The sequence below is a fragment of the Pseudorca crassidens genome, unplaced genomic scaffold (genome assembly GCF_039906515.1).
Source record: "Pseudorca crassidens isolate mPseCra1 unplaced genomic scaffold, mPseCra1.hap1 Scaffold_72, whole genome shotgun sequence".
NCBI lineage: Eukaryota > Metazoa > Chordata > Mammalia > Artiodactyla > Delphinidae > Pseudorca > Pseudorca crassidens.
In genome coordinates, this window is record NW_027136324.1 from 558,702 (window position 1) to 565,000 (window position 6,299).

Below are 6,299 nucleotides of genomic sequence, written 5' to 3' on the forward strand. Positions count from 1 at the left end.
TAGAAAACAGTGTGCAGCCAGGGTTTCGTTAATTGCGCTTCGTGTGTGTTCTGTGTTTAATCCTTACATTAAGATGCATTCTCATCCACAGAATAAACCTACCTGTTGCTTGACTCCGAAATGTATTGGCTAGCCTTTACAACAAGCTAGTTTTATAATGCCACAGGCACAGTTACTGTTGTTGTGTTTTAATACAAACAGTGGACATTTTAATTCAAATTTACCCTACTTTAGGGAAATAATTCCCTTGTGGTCCCGTGGTTAGGACTCGTGCTTTCACTGCCAAGGGCGCTGGGGGAGTAAGACCCCAGCGTATAGCCATGTTGCAGGGCCCAAAAACCCCCCCAAAATAACCAAACACATTTCCCTTTCATCCCTGTCAAGGTGTGTGATGTTTATTTGTATAATTTCCCCAAACTTTAAATATTTTTTTTCAAATCTACATTTACACACAAATAACGTAGATTCATTTTCAGTTCTGTTAAATAAATAATTCCTGTTGCTTTGCAACTTGCTGTTCTCATGTAACAGTAAGACTTTGAATTACCACCATTTCCTTTTTTCTTTCTTTTGGTTTTTCCATTGCTGTATAATAGCAGTGCCAAAAAGCTTTCTAGAATCAGGTAACGCTGTTATAAGCATATCCAGTTTCATATTTTATTTCTATCCCTCACTTATTATGCTGATCACTATGTAAATAATTGTGTCTAATTTTTTGTGTATAAATTTTATTTAAAGTTAATAAAGCCCAGTCACCAAGCATTTTTTGTGGTGCCTTTACACAGTCTAGTCTTGTTTCAAATTCCTTACAACTTTCAGGCGAAAACTTCACTGTAAAATTTAGGTTAAACTTTAGGCTGTATCTGGTGCACCTAATTCTGTTATTCAACTTGGTGGTGATGGGCGTTCCCTGATGGCCTAGGGGTTAGGATGCCGGGCTTTCACTGTGGTGACTAGGTTCAACCCCTGGTTGGGATCCCAAAAGCCATGCAGCGCAGGCAACAATAAAATTCTTGTGGTGATAACCAGTTTTCAGATGAATTAAATAAAAATATCCAGCACATTAATGATAAAACACAGTATTACAAATGAGTTCATAACATGGGCTTTTGCAGACGGAGGACCAGTGGCTGCTGCTCTGTGTCTGAGAATAAGGAGCCTCCCCTCCCACAAGAAAGAGACATCTTCTACCTGACACCACGAAGGGGTGACAGGGGCTGTGGCTCAGCAGGGATGAGGGGAGAGAACCAAGTCAGCCAGTAAATGTGCCCCTGAAACTGACCCCTTGCCCGCTCAGTCCTGTTCCAGACGCTCACGGACAGGGTGACCTCAGCTGAGATGGGCCCTGAACTGGCTCTTAAAGCTTCAGACCCTTGTTGCTTCATCTTCCCAAACAATCCCCAAACAGTAAGGGATTTGCTAACTTTAGGACAATGCCTGTAAATTAGTAAATGTTTTCCCAAAGATTGGAGAGATTTTTTATTTAGTTTGATTACAAGTCTTTTAGAACTAATTTCATGGCCAGTATCCTCTTTTTTCTTTGCTGCCATCCCCAACACAGCTTTTAAATCTGTTCACAAATAATTCACAGGAAACTGAGGTTGGCATTGAAAACGTTACGTTGTGCACATTTGGGGGCTTGTGCGTTTTCATTGTAGGTTTTACAATACATTGGCTTTGGTCACCGGGTTCCTGAGAGGTTGGGCCCAGGCCTGAAGGCAGCTCCCAGACCCCAGCCCTGGATACATCATACTTTGAGATGCGGCCTATGTGGCTCAGCCTCTGTGGCCTGGGGAAAATTCTACTACACAGAACAGTATTTCTAGGAAGGCTTGCTGTTGCTGTTATTTTAAACAAAACGTTTCACTGAGGCCTGTTTTGGCCCCTCTGGATTCACACATTACAGTGGCCAGTTCAAGTGCTCTGAGAGGGAAGAGGATCCTCACTCCAGAACGTGCTGGTAAATTCAAAAATGTTGTAAAGCACTTAATCGGATATAGGTCACTGTGAAACAGTGCTTCGCTAGCCAGGTCACCGACATCCCAAGGAGAGACTTGCTAGGCAGAGAGAGAAGCTTCTTCTTCTCTCTTTCGCTCTCTTTCTTTCGCTCGGTCTCTCTTTCTCTCTCTCTTCCTTTCTCTCTTTCACTCTTTCTCTCTCTCTTTTGCTCTTTCCCTTTCTCTTTCTCTCTCTCTCTCTTTCTTTCTCTCTTTCTCTTTCTCTCTCTCTTTCTCTCTCTCTTTCTTTCTCTCTTTCGCTCTTTCCCTCTCTTCCTCTCTCTTTCTTTCTCTTTCTCTTTCTCTCTCTCTCTCTTTTGCTCTCTCTTTCTCTCTCTCTCTTTCTCTCTCTCTTTCTCTCTCTTTCTTTCTCTCTCTCTCTCTTTCTTTCTGTTTCTTTCTCTCTCTTTCTTTCTCTCTCGCTCTCTTTCTTTCTCTCTCTTTCTTTCTCTCTTTCTCTTTTTCTTTCTTTCTTTCTCTCTCTCTTTCTTTCTCTCTGTCTCTGTCTCTCTCTCTCCCCCTCTGTCTCTCTGTCTCTCCCTCCCTCTCCCTCTCCCTCCCCTCTCCCTCTCCCACTCCCACTCCAACTCTCACTCTCACTCTCTCTGTCTCTCTCTCTCTCTCCCCTCTGTCTCTCTGTCCCTCCCTCTGCCTCTCCCTCTCCCTCCCCCTCTCCCTCTCCCTCTCCCACTCCCACTCCCACTCTCACTCCCACTCCCACTCCCACTCTCTCTCTCTTTCTTTCTGTCTTTCTTTCTTTCTTTCTTTCTTTCTTTCTTTCTTTCTTACTTTCTTCCTTCCTTCCTTCTTTCCTTTCCTTTCCTTTCCTTTCCTTTCCTTTCGTTTCCTTTCCTTTCCTTTCGTTTCCTTTCCTTTCCTTTCGTTTCCTTTCCTTTCCTTTCGTTTCCTTTCCTTTCCTTTCCTTTCCTTTCCTTTCCTTTTCTTTCCTTTCCTTTCCTTTTCTCTTCTCTTCTCTTCTCGTCTCTTCTTTTCTTTATTTTCCCTAACGAAAAGGTTCAGTTTGGGCCTCCAGTTCACTTTCCTCGCTGGGTTGCTTGTTTTCTGGAAGCTGAGTGGTGAGAGGCCTTGGTCTGTTTTGGATAGGCTCCCCTTACGGGATGTGCTTGGGCTTGTCCTAGGCCTTTATACGTCCACGTATACCTGTGCCACAAGCACACGCGATGCACGTACGTATACTATACGTGCACGCTTTTTCCTTTGTTTTGAAGGCCAGAGTAGTTGTACGGCTTGACTTCTTCGCTGGTATGGTTTGTCGTGGTCTCGGTGGGGCTACAGTCCGTTGTCGATACTTACCGCATTCCACACACACACACACACACACACGCACACGCACACGCACACGCACACGCACACGCTCGCACTCGGGGTGTTGCATTGAGTAGATGTGCCCGAACTCAGTTTCTTTAGTGGATGGCTATGGACTCCACCCTCGCCCCCCCTCCGCCCCCCCACCCGCCCGCATTCCCCCGAGCCCCGCCTCCCCCATCCCCCACCCCCACGCCCACCCCCGCCCGTGGACTGTGGTCAGTCCATTTTGAAATCCATGTTTTCTCGTGACCGCGGGTGCGTTTTCCCCACCCACGCACCCATGTGTTGTCTTTGGACTTTGTCGCCGTCCGGGCAGAGATAGTTGTTTGTTTCCGCTTGTATGTGTGGGGTCGGAGGGTATCCTTCCTTTCCTTTCTAGGTTCTGGGCTTTGCGTGTCTGCTTCCGACAGACCTCCACCGTTCGAGAGAGGATGAATTCCTGCGTTGTTCTCTGAGTGCTTGCCTGGTTTCGGTTTGCCAGTCCCCGCCTTCCCTCCCTCCCTCCCTCCCTCCCTCCCTCCCTCCGTCCGGGCAGCCGGGGATCTTGCTCGTGACCCTCTGGGCACCCCGTGCCGGCCGCCCCGGGCCCCGCCGGCGTCTCCGTGGGATTTGCCCCCGCCGAGGAGTCGCGTGGGGAGCGCGTTTCCTTCGAGGCGGCCTCCCGGCGACGTCTTCCCAGCTTCCCCGGCCACCCCCCCCCCCCCCCCGTCTGCTGCCGGGGTCGCGCCGTGTCGTGCCGTCCCGGGAGCTAGCTCCGAGACGGACGCCTCGGGGCCGCGCCAGACGCCCGCCGGCTCGCCCCGGCGGGCCGAGCTCGGGCGTTTGGGCGGCCCGGCGCTGCTGCATCCTCGGTGGCCGGCCGGCGACAGGGAACCCGGCCCGGGGACGTTGGAGCCGTTGTCGGGAGCCACCTGGCGGCCGCTTTTATATTGTCCCTTGTCTCTGGAGCTTCGGCGACCTTCGTGAGGGCTGTGACTCGGCCGCCGGGCCCGAGGCAGAGTTCCGGGAGCCGGGCGACGCTGGCGGTGACTGTCCCGGTGGGGCCCAGGCGTGGGCGCCTCCTGCTGTCGCTTGAGATTGGGCGTGCAGGCCTATGAGGGTGTGACTGTCGCCGCGCTCTCGAGCCGGTCTGTGGGGCCGCCTGGCCTGGTCGACCAGCATCCGGCCGCGGGGACCGACCCGGCCACCCGACCCTCCTTCCTTCCTTCCCTCCCTCCCCCCCCCCCACCGCCCGGTCCCCACAGCGCCCCGCTCCGGAGGTGGGGACCGGCCCGTGCCCGTGCCCGTGCGTTTAGGCCGGTGGAGGGCGCGACGGGCTCGTTGGCGGGCGCGCGTGGGTCCCGGTGGTCGGATTCTTTCTGACCGATGCTTTTCCGAGTCGGACTCCGGAGGTGGGGACCGGGCTGGGCCGCGAGGGGTGACCCGGAGAGAGAGGCCCGGGCCCGGGTGCGGTCCCTCGTGGGCTCCGGTCGCCTGGGAGGTGCCTCCGTGCGAAAATGTTTCCAAGTCCCCCTGGGTCCGGGGACGCGGACGGGCCGGGACCTGCTCGCGCGGGTGGCCGGGGAGGGCGCACCCGGCCCTTTAGCGGGCCCACGTGGGTCCCGGTCGGCGGACGCGACTTTTTCTCACCCTCCCCCGCCCCCTCCTCCACCGCGAGTCCCGGCCGGGGTGGGGGTGGCGGTGGGGACCGGCCCGAGTCGTACTGGGTGGCCCGGATAGGGCGGCCTGGGCCCGGGCGCGGTCCCTCGTGGGCCCCGCTCGTCAGAGGCGGCAGAGTGGGATAGTTCCTTTTCTGTAACCAAGTCTTCGCCCGGGGACTCGGAGGGACGGCGGTACGGTACCTGCTCGCGCGGGCGATCCGGGGAGGGCGACCCCGGCCCGCTCGCTGCCTCTGCCACGTTTTCCCGCCCCGCCCCGCTCCACTCTGCCGCCCCCCCCCCCCCCCCCGCTCCTCGGGTCGACCAGATGGCCCCGAGAGAGCTCCGGGGCTGCTGTGGATGGGGAAGTGTTGGGGAGAGGTAGCCGGGCCGAGGTCCCGGGGAGCCCCCCCGAGGTTCGTGGATGGGCCCCGCTGCCGGGCGCTGTGATTTTTTTCGCCTGAAATGGGCCTTTTTTACCACCAGATAGGTGCTGACACGGTCTCCTCTGGCATCTCTCGCTGGGGGTTCTGGGACTCTGGACGCGCGCAGGGCGCTGGGCTTTGGACCGCCGTCCGGCGCCCGAACCGGCCCTTGCCACTTGAGCCGCCCGCTTGGGCCTGCGCGCCGGCTCTCGTGTGTGCGCCCGGCTGACCCGACCCGCGGTGCCGCCTCCGGTCTCTGGCTCACCCGAGGGCGGCGGGGCGAGGTGGTGCGTGGGTCTTCTACCCCGTGTGACTCCCCTTCCCCGCCGCAGGCACCCGGTGGTGGCTGAGACGACCCCAACCCGCAGGCTCCGTGCCACGTGTCAGGCGTTCTCCTCGCGGGGTCGTCGGCCACTGTTGCCCGAGAAGGCAAGAGGGAGCGAAGGGGGGGGCTGGGTGCCGGCTGAGGCTGAAGCAGGCTCCTCCGGTGAGGGTCCTCGCCGTGCCCCTCCTCCCTCGGGGCCCTCGTGGCCCCTGGCTCTCTGGATTGACTGATCGATGTGGTGATGTCGCGCTCTCCTGGGCCGGGCCTTAAGTCGCGCCAGACGAGGGACGGACGTTCTTGGCGAACGGGACCGCTCTTCTCGTTCTGTCCGCGGGCCCCTCGCCTCTCTTGTCACGCCCTGCCGGCCTGCCGAGGGGTGTGTGGGAGGCAGGGGTGGTGGTCTCCGGCCCTGACCTGCGGTCTCCCGCCTCCTGCCTCATGGCGTGGGCGGGGCCGTGGTCCTCGGACGCAGCAGACGCTCTCGCTTCGCCTCCTTGGCGTGTGCCTCGCGGGCGGTCCTCCCCGCGTCGGTGGGGGCCGTCCCGCCGCTGCGCCGCGCGCCCGCTGCCGGCGCGTGAGCGTGACT